Below are 15,051 nucleotides of genomic sequence, written 5' to 3'. Positions count from 1 at the left end.
GGTAGAGAGCCAGCTTAGAAAACCCCTGTAACACCAACAAAACAGAATTGATATTTGAAGACAACAACCATAAATATTCTGTTATTCTTGTATATAGGATATAATTGTGTTTCAAAATGATTACATGGAGATTATTGTCAGGTATAAGGTTGTGGATGTTAGTACAGCCAACTTGTGGCCCATATTCTCACAGCTGGGTAGAATCTTAAGCTTTGGCAAATTGTGATTTGGTAATACAGATTGAAGTGCTTCTTGAGCATGACAGACTTATACACTTGATGGCACTTATACAGTTTGTTTATTACCCATGCAATGACTATGAGGAAATTAAGACTGGGGAAGATGTTTCTTTCAGAAATAAAGGAAGGGTTCATATTTCTAGGCAACAGTGAAAGCTTTCAAGCAGGAGCAAGAAAATAATACAATAATAAAAATGTCCATCAATGTCCAGTGTTTAAACCACCTTGTCCTTCTCATATGCAAGGTGATCCCTGAATGAATTTATTATTCAGTTTGTCTTTCTAAGTGGAAATCCCATGTAGAAGTATATATTACAATTAATTTTTGCCAGTTAGGTGATAGATGTTCTGAGCTACACACTTAAGAATACCCAATCCTGCTGAAAAGAAATGAAACAATAAGTTCTAAAAAACACTAATTTATCTACATGATCTGGAAGATCAGTTCACATAGTAACCCCCCCAAAGGAAAGATAGACTCACTAGTCCAAAATTGTGATCTTAGAATTTACTCTTGTATAAAATTATCTAAATGAAATTAGTTGCCAGGTTCATTTTCCCCTGTAGGTGGACTATAACACATGACTGTTTTAGTAACAACAAAAGGAAAATAATGTGTAATTATCTGTGTCATTACAGAAAAAATTATCCAAGGAGTTTGTGTAATTACATATGATAAATGGGAATTTGCAACGTTTCCAAACGTTAAGGAGTACAGTGATAAAGTGGAACACTATTTGGGAATGAGAGGTATGAAAGTATAGAAGGTGAATTATATATTTTTAGAGAAATTGAAATCAAATTAAAGAAATTCCAGAAAACAAATAGAAGGAGGCAGTACTATTTTGACAATGTGATCAAAGTATTGCAATTTCTTGCTCTAAGATGTCACATCCTGTGATCAACAGCAATTTTTTTAGGCCCAAGATAACAGTGACTTTTATAGTTTCTCTCTCAGAATGTCCTCAGAGCCCTCTTGATGTCTTTATTCCTCAGATGGTAGATTAAGGGGTTCAGCATAGGGTGACCACAGTGTACATCCAAGAGGCTTTTGTAGTTGAGTATAAGTTTTGGGTCACAGTAGAATTGAGGTATAGTCCTAGGAGTGTAAAACAAGGAGACAACAGAAAGTTGAGATACACAGATGGAAAATTCCCTCTATTTTCCATGAGCTAATGAGATTACATGGATGGAAGAAACTATCTTGGAGTAGGAATAAACGATGCCAACAAGAGATCCACCACCCAGCAAGGCAGCTAACAAATTCATCACCATATTGTTAAGAAAAGTGTCAGAACGTGCAAGGTAAACAAGCTGACTAAGTTCACAGAAAAAATGCGTGACTTATACATCTATACAGAAAGATAGCTTTAGTAATATTAAGCACTGTCAAAAGGAACTGGTGAGCCAGGATATCAGCACCAGCAATCCCACCGAGCTGGGGATTCATGATGACTTCTTATTGCAGGGATGACAGATGGCTACAAAGTGGTCATAGGACATCAGAGCCAGGAGGAAGTTGTACAGTCTTATAAATAATAAAAAAAGTAAATTTGGATGATGCAGGCTTCATAAGGTAAGAGCTTGCTCTGTCTCTGGGATGGTGGTGTTGGTTAAACAAGTATCCACAGAGGACAGATTGGAGAGGAAGAAATACATGGCTTTATGGAGGTGAGAGTCTGAGATTGTGGCCTGGGTGTTCAGCAGGTTCCCAAGCACAGTGACCAGGTACATGGAAAGGAAGAGGCCATTTATTAGGAACTACAGCTCTGATTAATCTGAAAATCCCAGAAGAAATAATTCTGTAATTTGAATATAATTCTGTCCTTCCATGTGCTGTAGATGATTATTGAGAAAGGAAAAAATAACATGACTAGATTTCTACTTAGTCACTTTAGGATAATCCGTGTGTCAACTCTCATTTGGAACTCATAAACCTTTCTTTCTTCAATACATTGTATATTATACTATTCTATTTAGTGAGACTTTTATGTGTATATAGAATATAAATTGAGATCCAATTACAGTGTGCTGACTGAAAAATAAAAGTCACAAAAATCATGGGGACACCTGCACACCCATGTTTATTGCGGCACTATTCACAATAGCCAAGTTATGGAAACAGCCAAGATGCCCCACCACTGACGAATGGATTAAGAAAATGTGGTATCTATACACAATGGAATTCTATGCAGCCATGAAGAAGAATGAAATGTTATCATTCGCTGGTAAATGGATGGAATTGGAGAACATCATTCTGAGTGAGATTAGCCTGGCCCAAAAGACCAAAAATTGTATGTTCTCCCTCATATGCAGACATTAGATCAAGGGCAAACACAACAAGGGGATTGGACTATGAGCACATGATAAAAGCGAGAGCACACAAGGAGGGGTGAGGATAGGTAAGACACCTAAAAAATTAGCTAGCATTTGTTGCCCTTAACGCAGAGAAACTAAAGCAGATACCTTAACAGCAACTGAGGCCAATAGGAAAAGGGGAACAGGTACTAGAGAAAAGGTTAGATCAAAAGAATTAACCTAGAAGGTAACACACATGCACAGGAAATTAATGTGAGTCAATGCCCTGTATAGCTATCCTTATCTCAACCAGCAAAAACCCTTGTTCCTTCCTATTATTGCTTATACTCTCTCTACAATAAAATTAGAAATAAGGGCAAAATAGTTTCTGCTGGGTATTGAGGGGGTGGGGGGGAGAGGGAGGGGGCAGAGTGGAGGGTAAGGGAGGGGGTGGGGGCAGGGGGGAGAAATGACACAAGCCTTGTATGCACATATGAATAATAAAACAATAAAAAATAAAGTAATAGGGAAATTAAATAAATAAATAAATAAATAAAATGTTGTTATGGGCAGTCTTAAACTGTGATATTAAAGCAAGATTTCCATTAAAAAAATCATGGGGAAAGAATATATAAAGATGTGGAAATTGTAAAAAGAAGAGATAAAAGAGGATTTTGTGTATTTTCATTGTGAAGAAATGATAGAAGTTTGAGGAAATAGTTTTGAAAATTATACATTGCATACCTGTATGACAAGATTACATATTTATAATTTCCATGTATCATTTGGAAATATAAGAATCATCACTATGTTATCAGGTGGTAATAATTGCTGTGAAGATACCATTGGCTGGCAAAAAAGGAGAGTGGGTGTAGGTGGCTTTCTGTTGCATCTAGGCAAGACAGGGAACAGAATGTCATTTGAAGGGACACCGTGGAAGGCACAGTGTGCATCTGGCAGAGAGAATGAGAAGTACAAAGATCTTGAGGATGGGTCCTGTTTCAGAACCATGCCAAGCTGGTGACCAGAATGAGTAGGAGGGAGGCAGAGAGCAGATCCTGCCTGAGGATGGTGATGAAAGGGGAGGCTCCCTGAAGGTGCTGAAATGTTGAAGATGAGCTGGGCCTTTGCCTCCATGCTGTCCTTATGTTTTTGGTTTAGGCAACTTTGTTGAGCTTATATAGTTTACTGGTTGAAATATGAAGAACTTTGCGTATGGAACATGCATGATTGGATGATTTAAACACACCGTGACCGTCCATCACCACCATTGATGGTACAGACACACCCACCATCTGCCGGAGTGTCACTGTGTCCTCTACTTGTTTGTTTATTTTTTTTCTTTTTCTCTTGTGCAAGTACTTACCCTGGGACTTATGCTCATATGAATTTTTGAAATGTGCATTATCATTTTTAGCACCAGGCACTTTGTTGTGCAGCAGCTGTTACGAAATCCTATGCAACTGTAATTATGCGTATGTTTTTCCCTCATGCACTTTCCCTATACTATATATAAGTCTGACATATTTAGATATATAAAATGAAAATGCAGTAATTTAGTTTCAAAGACATCCTGTAAATCAAATTGGGTCCTTCTTTATTTGCCCTGTTTTGTTAGAAATGTGTCTGTGTTACAAAAGTTACAATTTAGTGAAAGATTCTACATGAAAGAGAAGTTATAGACCAATGACCTTTGTGAACATACACACAAAAACTCTGAACAGACCTGGGTGCATGGCTTATCAAAATACGAGAATTCAACAGTACTTTCAAAGGATTACTCCTCCTTTGGAATATATAAGTTTAGGGCTATGACTCTGATGACAGCTGTCAATGTTATGATCTTGTTAAAATGCTGCACCCGTCAGTAAGTATGTTTGCTTTCTTCATAGGATTCAAATCCAAGGATATTCATTTATTTCTTTCTAGTCTACATTTGTCTTTACAATTTAAGATCAATTTCACCTGGTTTCTAGCTGTCCATAATTTGCTGTTTTCTTCTCATGTGTTTCCACACGTTCCACCTCTTCTTGTAACCTTGCATCTTATGCTTTGTTTGATATTTTTAATTGTTTTGAAAATACCATAATGTTAAGAAATATAGCAATATTTGTTTTATATCAAGTGATCACAGACCCTCCCTTGTTGAAAAAATGAATAGTAAAGTTTTAGTGTACATGAGGGTAGTGTCCCCAACCAAAGTCAAGACTATGGGAGAACCCATTTTTATTTATTTGTTTATTTTTTCTCTTATTATTCATATGTGCATACAAGGCTTGGGTCATTTCTCCCCCCTGCCCCCACCCCCTCCCTTACCACCCACTCCGCCCCCTCCCGCTCCCCCCCCCTCAATACCCAGCAGAAACTATTTTGCCCTTATTTCTAATTTTGTTGTAGAGAGAGTATAAGCAATAACAGGAAGGAACAAGGGTTTTTGCTGGTTGAGATAAGGATAGCTATACAGGGCATTGACTCACATTGATTTCCTGTGCGTGTGTGTTACCTTCTAGGTTAATTCTTTTTGATTTAACCTTTTCTCTAGTTCCTGGTCCCCTTTTCCTATTAGCCTCAGTTGCATTTAAGGTATCTACATTAGTTTCTCTGTGTTAAGGCCAACAAATGCTAGCTAATTTTTTAGGTGTCTTACCTATCCTCACCCTTCCCTTGTGTGCTCTCGCTTTTATCATGTGCTCAAAGTCCAATCCCATTGTTGTGTGGGAGAACCCATTTTTAATAAGCATTATACTTCACAGAAAACTTTAATTCAGAGACTAGGTTTCTGGAAGATAGAAGAGTTTATAGAGGAGTAATAAAGTATCATTCACCTGATATTTTACAAGGTATCTTGGGAACAAGGAGTCATCAAGAAAAAAATTGTTTGGTATGCAGAGCAAAGTCCCTAGGGAAATGATGAGCTCAGGGTTGGAAGAATAAGTGGGAAATGTACTTAATGAGCAGATATACAGCTGTATATCTGCTCTATCACTGTATATACCTGCCACTGTCCCTTAGCATCTACGACCTTGGTTTGGACAGGACATGTTTGTTTACTCTGGAGCCCTCATCTGGTGTGGAGTCTGATGCTTGACCTTTTACTGCTGTCTCTATGACAACCTAGCTTCGTCTCTATTATAGTCACCCATCCAGGGAGGAATTTGGATTTGTCACACAGGGAACTTCCATTTAGAACACTCATCCAAGTGAGTCTCAGATGCCAACAGGTGTTGCAGAAAATCTTCTGAGAAATGGAAGCAGAGAACATTTATCTAAGTTCGAACAAGAACTAAGAGATGGCTGTGACTGTTTTTGAGCTTGTTTGATTAATCCACTGAGGTGATTGTTTATCATGCTGAAAAGAGAACACTGAAGTCAGCAGTAAAAACCCTTTCTTGACTGAAATAATGGCAATTGAATGTTGCTTAGAAAGGGATTAAGTTGCTCAATGTGGCTTCATTCGAAGTAGAACACATGTATAAGGACATTTGTAATCAATTAGATCAGGAAGAGAAATATTCCCTTATCTGGGGAGGGATATACATGAAGTATGGGCATTGATTATTTTTGAGATAGAGCACCATTTTGATTGGATTATCATTACCCTAATGTCTGAAGCATTTCAATGGAATTGATTCTCTTTACTCTGGGGGTGACATTGTGTCCATTCAAAGATTTTCACTTAGTTTAATATGCCTATCAATTGACTTCTGAGTTTCTTGTTTTATTCAGGATTATTTTGTCCACCCATGACTCTTATATGTAGCTTTATTGATGTTCCTTTAAAATGTATTGCTTACTTTGATACTGTAGTCTGTAATTCTGATTTTTTAAAGACATGTGATCTAGGAGACCAACTACATTTTATTACACAATAGATATTTTTGCCAGATTTTGTTTAACTACTCAAGCATTTTCAACTACATTTTGTTATATAGTAAATGTCCATATATAATAAGGCATAAACCCTGATTTATTTGACAAAAATTCTCAGTATTTTTATGTGTTACGTATTTGACTAACATTACATTTTATATTCTTCTATGTCTAGGTCTTTTTCAATTGATTATTAATGCATATTGATAACAAATTGTTTAGTCATTATATATCTTATTTCATTTAAAGATGGATGCCCCAATTTTGTTTAATACAGGTATTTCAAAACCACTCATTTTAACCTAGCTGTATTTTCCTGCTATTCATGGTATTTCATAGTGTCTCTTTTTATTAAATTTTAGTGTTTATGACACAGATATATTCCCATACTGCTTTGAAAAGAAATGTGAACCAAACAGGGGAAATTGCTGCATTGGATCTTGAATCATAATATAGAGACAGTCTAGATTGTAATAAATCTCTCTGTCTCTGTCTCTGTCTTTGTCTCTCTCTCTCTCTCTCTCTCTCTGTCTGTGATGCAATGCCCTTGGAGATCAGTCATAGCCAAGATTGATTTTATTCCATGTAAACAGGTAGACTTTTCATGATGTGTGCATTATTTTATACACTGTAGCCGAGGAGAACTTTCTATGGTGGATGAAAACCACAAAAAGAACTAGATTGTGTGTTATAACCTGAATTGCTTCATCCCCTATATTTTTTCTCCTTTTTTATTGTTGGGCTGGATGGGGTACATTGTGGCATTTACAAAAGTTTTTAAAACATATCAAATGTATCATACTTGAATCACTCCTTCCATAATTTTTCTTTATCTCTCCTCCCCCCATTCCTTGAACAGTTTCAACAGGTATCATTTTTCCATTTACAAACATGTTCACACAGTATTTGCATCCCACCTTCTCCCCCTTTCACTGGTACCAATCTCTCCCCTGCCCAGGATAAGACCTGTTTTGCCCTGCTTTTCTCCAATTTTGTAAAAGAAAAAATGAAATTTTTGTTTGTTTAAGTCACAGGGAGTTTCCTTGTGACTTTTCCTTGTATGTATGTATTATAACCCAAATTGTTTCATCCCCTCTATTTTTTCTCCTTTCTACCTTAGTCCCCTTCTTATAGTGATTTCATCAGATTTAAATATATGTAAATTCATTCTTGTACCTATACAACCATATTCATCTTCTTAGCTTCCTTTATACATGGAAATATCACAATGAAACACACTGTATAGCTATCTTAAATAAACACATCATTGCTTTTTACAAAAATGGAGAAGAAGGCAAAACATGTTCTTTCTGGGGAGTTGGTACCAGTGGGAGGGGGAGGATATAAGGAAAGATTATAGAAGGTTAAATATGGTAGAAATATTATTGTACACATGTACGTAAATGGAAAAATGAGACCTGTTGAAACTATTTCAGGAGTGGGGGGAGGGTACCACAACAAAAAAATAAGAAGCATCAGAATGTATCCCATCAATTTGTATAATCAATGTGTTAACAACTATAACAAATAGAAATGAAATGCTAAAATAAGTAGAGTTTGCCTCAATTCCTACAAGTTCAAAACTGAAAGCCATGAAATAACACTGAAATTATTTCACATAAGAAACTAGAGAAACTGTGTTTCATCTGTTATTGCTCACAGAAAACCTATTTGTATTTGGACTTCTGTGCCTGGCTTATTCCATATAATGAGAAATACCAGTTAGGTGTCAATTGGGAATATAAATCAGGTGGTCCCACAGAAGCGTAGGGTAGCACAGTGGTTACCCTGTGGTTACTGTGGAATGGAAAAGGAGGTGGGACAGGGAAAGGTTTATCAGTGGGTAGTCATAATTTCACTACATGGAAGAATTAAATTCTGCCGTGATATTGCACAGTAGGATGCCTTATTCAACCACGTATTTTAAATTTAAAAATAGCTAGAAGGTGGGATATTGAATCTTCTCACCACAATAAAATGCATTTGAGGTGGCGGACATGTTGATGATGCTGACTTGATGTTAGAAGGTGGGATATTGCACTGTGTCCCACAATGATGTATAATTATTTTGTCAGTTACAAGTGCAAGAAAGCCAGTTTTTCAAATCAGTTTTGAATGAGTGGTACTAGAAAAAATATCTTCTTATGTTTCATATAAAATGCTCCAATTTTGTTGTTCTCTATCTGCTTTCTTTTTAAATTTTTGTTTGCCCCTTCCTTTTTTGTGTTTTTTGACTACATGATGTTCAATCTGTAATTATATGAGCACCAAAATATCATATTTATGTTTTTTTGAGAAATTTGTCTTTGACATTTATGATTTTTGCTAGCCTAAAACAAGGAAGCATTTTCTTCTTTACAAGTTCTCAGGGGCCACTTGAGAATATTACATGTTTCCCTTTCAGAAGGTTTAATATCTCTCTTTCTCTCTGTTAGTTGAACAGATGTCTCTTTTATTTCTTTAGCCACAGGTTAGAAAATGACCTTGCCAAATGGAAGCCTAATGTTATGTGTGTATGGGAGATTTACACACTGGAATTTTCTGTGTACCATTTCTACATTCTTTCGGAGAAAAATATGATACTGGCATCTTGCTTAGGTGATTCTCTTTATGTAGTGTGACCAGGGTAGAAAGGAACATGAGAACAGGATGGCCTCAGGAAAACATGGAATGCAGCATGTATTTAAGTGTGTGTATGTGTGTGTGTGTGTGTCTGTTTCCTTTAGATGTGACAGAAGCTTTTAGAAAGACAGAACCTGGCCTCATAACACAGAGGCCAGAACATTAGCCAGCAGATGGAAATACACAGGGGATGCATTTTAATTCACAAAGCTTTCTAGCACACAAATTAATAAAGATTAATTCAAAAACATTCAGACATAGAGACTCCTGTGTCTTAAAGCTTCAGCAGCCTAGAGGCTTTTTTCTTCATTATTCTCTGACGGCATCTCACATCAATCTCCATCTTTCTCATTCTCCTTGTCGCACTGGCTTCCTATTGCTCATGAACATCTGAAACAAGCACCTTCCTCGGGGCTTTTACACTGGCCACTCCTCCTGTCACGAACAGACTTCTGCTTATGACACTGTGGCTCTCTCAGTGTGTTTCTGGAGGAATGTCCTTCAGTATCACAATCTGCTGTTCTTGCCTGAGCAGCCACCAAAAGAGAACATTCCCTATATGAATGAAGAGCTCTTCATTTTTATCCTTTTTTTCTCCACATTTTCTGACACTATCTGTCAGATTACATGATTTTTTTCTTTCAATAGATATATTTTTTTTCTTTCTTTCCTAGATATATTTTCTTTCATTCTATTGTATAATTGCTCCCTCATCTGCTTTTAAGCACAAACAGCTGTTTGGCATTGATCTGTCATTGCTGATACAGTGCCTGGAATATGACTAACACTGAAATACAGTACTCAAGAAAGAATTAGTCCCCAAAATTTATAAGGGGGAAAGCCTGAGAGTGAGACAGGAATTCCAAATTAGTGATGGCCTTAAAAGGAAACAAATCCATACACATATACCATCTAGTCTACAAAGTATGTGTGATAACATTTTTGTTAAGTTTGTACCATGTAATTGTGTCATATTTTTTGGTAGCTACACCAACAAATGGAGTCAGAGAATGATACATGAACCTTAAAATTTCTTCTTTTGGGAATTTTAGAAGATTCCAGATTGCAATCTGTCCTCTTTTGGCTGTTCCTCTTCATGTACCTGGTCACTGTGCTTGGGAACATGCTTATCATTCTGGCCACAATCTCAGACCCCCACCTACACACATCCATGTACTTCTTCCTCTCCATCCTGTCCTTTGCTGACATCTGCTTCACCACGACTAGCATTCCAAAGATGCTGGTGAACAGACATACAGCAAGATGATAACATGTGAAGCCTGCATCACTCAAGTATACTTTTTCATACTCTTTGGAGTTTTGGACAACTTCCTCCTGGCTGTCATGGCTTATGACTGCTTTGTGGCCATCTGTCACCCCCTGCATTACACAATTGTTATCAACCTCCAGCTCTGTGGATTTCTGGTTCTTGTGCCCTGGGTTATAACTGCCCTGAATTCCTTGTTATAAAGGCATTGAGTCTGTCCTTCTGTACGGACTTGGAAATCCCACACTTTGTGAGCTTAATCAGCTGGTTCTACTTGCCTGTTCTGATATGTTCCCTAATAATGTGGTGATGTATTTTGAAGCTGTGTTGCTGGGTGGTGGACCCCTTGCTGGGATCCTTTACTCTAAGATTGTTTCCTCCATCCTCAAAATCTTGTCAGCTCAGGGGAAGTACAAAGCATTTTCGACCTGTGCATCTTACCTCTCAGCTGTTTTCCTTATTTTACTGTACACACCTGGGAGTGTACCTTAGTTCTTCTGTGACTCAATACTCACTTTCAACTGCAAGAGACTCAGTGATGTACAGGGTGGTCACCCCCATGCTGAACCCTTTCATTTATACTCTGAGGAATAAGGACCTATGGGGGCTCTGAGAAAACTCTTCAGAGGGAAGCCATGAAACACCTCTTTTGCAAGAAGTATGTGTGTTCCTGGGGCTCTAAACCACAGAAGTAAACATTGCTATTCCTTAATCAGATATTTCCTGGAGTTTTGATTTCTTTCATATTCACTTTTTTGTTGATTTACACAAACTAATTAGTAAGCCTTTTCACTGTCTCTTCTATCCAGTATTTTCCTCTTTTGTCATTTTTCTACTTTTCCGATGTCAGATCAGAAGCAATTTGGAAATCTCCACTCATGTCACCTAGGGATGAATTGTACCCATCCTTTGGAATAAACTCTACTTAGCATCTGAGGAAGTTCATGTAATTTCATAGTCCTTCAAATTTTCTATTCATCGTTCCTTTCTATGTTGTACCTTAACTGTGTTTCCTTATCATGTAGACTTCAACATGGTAGCAATTTTATATCTGATTGTGGGCATTGATTATCCTGGTTAGGACACTGCTTCCTTATTCTGTACCTCAGTCACAATTCCTATTCTATCTTTATGCACAGACTGAAAATAAAATATCACTAGCAGATTTATATTAAATGTAGATGTCACTAAGAAAGGCAGGTTTTCATAAATATATTGACTTAACAAAATCTGAAAGTCAGAAAGGACCTTACAGATGGCAATGCTTAACTCATACATTAAGTTTTCTTTTTGGTGCCTCATACTTGCAGGACAAGTGCTGTACACCTGAGCTGTGCCTCTGGAACCTTTATGCTTTTGATTATTTTTAGAACAGGGTCTCATGCTTTTTGTTTCGGGACAGACTTGGACTGCAGTCTTACAACCTATGCATTCTATGTGCCTGAGATTATAGGCATGAGCTACCAAGTTTGGATAAACATTAAAACTTCAATCATGTATCTTCTATGCAAGATCTATTTTCAGTGATGTGTGCCTATCCATTGAAAAGTAAATTCTTTGTGTCTACAAATACATGGGTGTTTTCAGTGGGTTGAAAAATTCGATGTCATGTTCTATATTTTCTATTTCATCATCTTAATTTGTCTGCTTAAAAATTTCTAGAGTTACCAGTAGGTCTGATGTCTTTTCTTGCCCTTAACAAAATACCTCTTTCTTGTTTTAAAAAATTATGAGCATTAATGTACAGGTGAATAAATATACATGCATTTGTTCCGTCATCATTTTCATCTTGCGTGTTATTTTCTGATGTCTCTTCAGTGCTCATGAGTGAAGGATGATTTGCACAAGATCTTTAATCCTGCTTATTAGTGCCTGTTGGAATGAGGTCTTTGTCCCCTTGGGCATGAAGTGTTCCCATGTTTCTGCATAAACACACACACACTTTAAATATTCTGGTTACCAGAGTAACCAATGGTCAATTTTAAATACAGTTGCATGAAGTAAATGTAATAGCCAGGTAATCGTGAACCTTGTCTTCAAATGTCTGGACAACTGCCAGATATAACATGCAGCAGACTGTTCTGAATGTCTTGAGTTCTGCTTGAGTTGGTTATTATTATATTGGTAAGCTGTTTCTGCATACTCAGGCATACTTAAATAAATGACTTGAAATATTTTTTAACACATAGAAGTCCATGTTGGTGAATCTCTTACATATCTTTCTTTCTGGTCTCTTGTACATCTATAATTGGATGAGAGTTATCTGGGGATGCCTTGCGAACCTTGACTGAGATCTCTCAGATATCAAGGCTTGTTGCTTGTAGGATACAAAGGGTGAACTTGATCGGGTCCAATGGGCTCTGATCCTTGTGTTTTCTCATCCTCCAGCAGTCTAGACTGGATTTGCTTACATGGTACAGCCAACATTATAACAGAGAACACAAAAGATGTACTAAAGCTCTTTGAAGCATGCTGACACTTTCACCACCTTCTGTTGGATAAGGCAAAAAAAATCCTAAGACCAGCTGAGTTTCAAACATGGAGAAATAGACACTTCATCTACAATGGGTGAGCTTCATACTAACATTGAAAGAGTCAGGGTAAAGAGAAAGTTGTTGAATTGAGTTCAACTCTGAATTTTCAATTCAGTAAACATTTATTGGAATCAGTACTGTCAGGCATTGTTTTGTGGGATGATTCTTTCCACCTCCACCTTCAGTATTTGAGTGAATTTTTCTTGGGCAATCAAGTGAAAGTCAAACTCCATGATTAATGAATATCTGTGGAAATTCTACTGTGGAAGAACAAGTCTTCCCAGAACTAAACATTCTCTTTCTTTCCTTCACTTTTGGCTTACTTATTCTATACTAACAAGAAATAAACTTATTTCTCCTTCTAAATTCATTTATGCATGTATTTTACATCTCACACACTGACTTACCAAGGTATAGAATTTTTGGTCAGCTTAATGACCAAGCAGAGGCCAGTGAATGATGGAAAGAACAAGAATAAAGGACTGATTTTACCAACAAAATATTCAAGGATAAATACATAGATGCATAATGAGCAAGTAGACAATTTGAAAAGTTTAGCGGTGGAGGGTCCTTTGGTTTCTCTTGGGTTCGTTCTCTCTTAGTCACAGTTTTCTCCTCCTTCCCTCTACATGTCTCTAATTGTAGGGGTTTCTCAATTTCTACAGCATGAGCTTTTCTTCCCTGATATCTATCTCCTCGTTTCCACACCTGTGACAATTGTTATTATTTGACTGGAGATATGCATACACTCCTATTCACATTAAATAATTTCTTGAAGGGGTGAAGGAGGTTGAATGTAATGGAAATATTATATACTAATGTTTGAAAATGAAAAATGAGACATGTTGATACTACTCCAAAAATGGGAGAAGATAAATGACAATGATGGATTTGGGAAATTCAACTATGAAATATTTTAACAGCTTTTGTAAATATGACAAGGTACCACCAGCACAATTATAACATACTAAAAAGAAGAAATTAAGTTAAAATATATATTTAGTAGATAACAAGCAACTGCAAAACTGGCTTCTCACTTGTTTTTAATAAGTAAATGTTTTCTTCAAAAACATTAGCATTACATTTTACAACTTAACATATATAATATTTATGTTTGTATATATAAGGTTAAATGAATTGGAAATACTAAAGCACAGTCACAAAAATAGACATAATATTCATGTATAAATGTGTGTTATTAATACTCAGTTGTATGAACTTTTGTAACTATTTACACCTGTAAAACAAATGCCCTAGAAACAATTTCACCAGTGCCACCTTATAGACACCAAAGGTCACCATCTGGAAGCCAGGGTTCTGACCCTTGCATGACGCAGTAATTTTGATTGTTCTGTTTTTTGTGGGAGTGAATCATTTGTGTATTTTGGTTGATGTTAAACTTAATTCAGTTTTCACCACAGATTTTTGGATATGGACTCCAACCATTCAGGTTGGTGTCTAATTCACTTGTGTGACTATAACTATTTTTATTAACTCCATTTTTAATTTGAAATAGTTTTTAGAGCAGCTTAGGATTGTAGACCAGTGAATAGAAACAGCAGAGACCCAACATACCACATCAATTTTCCCACATTTTTTCCTATCACTAGCATCTTGTATAAATGTGGTACAATGACTACAAATGGTTTATTATAATTATTATTATTATTTAAAATGGATATTTACATTAGGGCTTTTTCTTTTTTTGTAGATTCTATGGATATTTGCAAATGTAGTATAGCATCTATGCAACATTACAGTATTCTACAGAATATTTCCAGTTGCCTACAGGTTTTCTATATTCTAACTTCATGTGTTGTCCTGCCTCTCCTCAATGTCTCACAGCCCTATGACAGTCACAGGTTTGTATTTTTCCAGAATATCATATAGCTGGAACCACAGTGTTTAACATTCTCACTTAGCAATATGCACTTAGGGGTTCTGTATGTGTTTTCATGGCTTGATAGCTAATTTCTTTTCATTGCTGAAAAACATTTATTTGTAAAGGCATACCACTATTTGATTATCCATAACCTGTTGACGAGCATATTGAGAGATTCCATCAAGCTTTTGGCAATTATGAATTAAGCTGATGTAAACATTTTTGTGTCATTTTTGTTTGTTTCTTTGTTTTGTCAGTGGAAGTTTTCAGCTAATTTATGCAAATTCTAAGCAGTGAAATTAATAGATAGTGTGGTGAGATACTTAGTTTTGTAAGAAA

General features: G+C 36.5%; 1 pseudogene; it reads left to right on the top strand.

The window, feature by feature from the left end:
* The first annotated feature begins 10,026 nt into the window (after nucleotides 1-10,026).
* Nucleotides 10,027-10,909, top strand: LOC141416537 (olfactory receptor 7A40-like; annotated as a pseudogene).
* Nucleotides 10,910-15,051: the final 4,142 nt, after the last annotated feature.

The sequence above is a fragment of the Castor canadensis genome, chromosome 14 (genome assembly GCF_047511655.1).
Source record: "Castor canadensis chromosome 14, mCasCan1.hap1v2, whole genome shotgun sequence".
NCBI classification, from domain to species: Eukaryota; Metazoa; Chordata; class Mammalia; order Rodentia; family Castoridae; genus Castor; species Castor canadensis.
This window is presented reverse-complemented; position numbering and strand designations above follow the sequence as displayed.